We start from the raw sequence: 245 nt of genomic DNA on the forward strand, positions 1-245 counted from the left end.
TCTGCGGGACGGGGCTGTTTTCAAACCCTCCTCGAAGCCGCCTCTCCTGCCCCGCGCCCTGCAGAGACAGCTTGCTCAATAAACTTCAAAGGCCGGCGAGGCGGAGAATCTCTATTCCAACCCTGGCAAGTGTTTGCATGAAATATGCAAATTGCCAAGGATGGGGTTTTCAAAACCTCTGGGCATTCCCCTGAAAACAGCTTCTTCCCCCCACGATGTATGGGAGCGCCGGCAGCCGGCGAGCA

General features: G+C 56.7%; 1 protein-coding gene across 1 annotated transcript in view; it reads right to left on the reverse strand.

Annotated features, from left to right (window-relative positions):
- The window catches only part of IKBKE (inhibitor of kappa light polypeptide gene enhancer in B-cells, kinase epsilon), a gene marked incomplete at its 3' end in the record, with an annotated part of 5203 nt that overhangs the window by 4641 nt on the left and 317 nt on the right, over positions 1 to 245 (reverse strand). The window lies entirely within an intron of this gene.

This window comes from Fulmarus glacialis, unplaced genomic scaffold (genome assembly GCF_000690835.1).
Source record: "Fulmarus glacialis isolate BGI_N327 unplaced genomic scaffold, ASM69083v1 scaffold22232, whole genome shotgun sequence".
In the NCBI taxonomy this organism is placed as follows: domain Eukaryota; kingdom Metazoa; phylum Chordata; class Aves; order Procellariiformes; family Procellariidae; genus Fulmarus; species Fulmarus glacialis.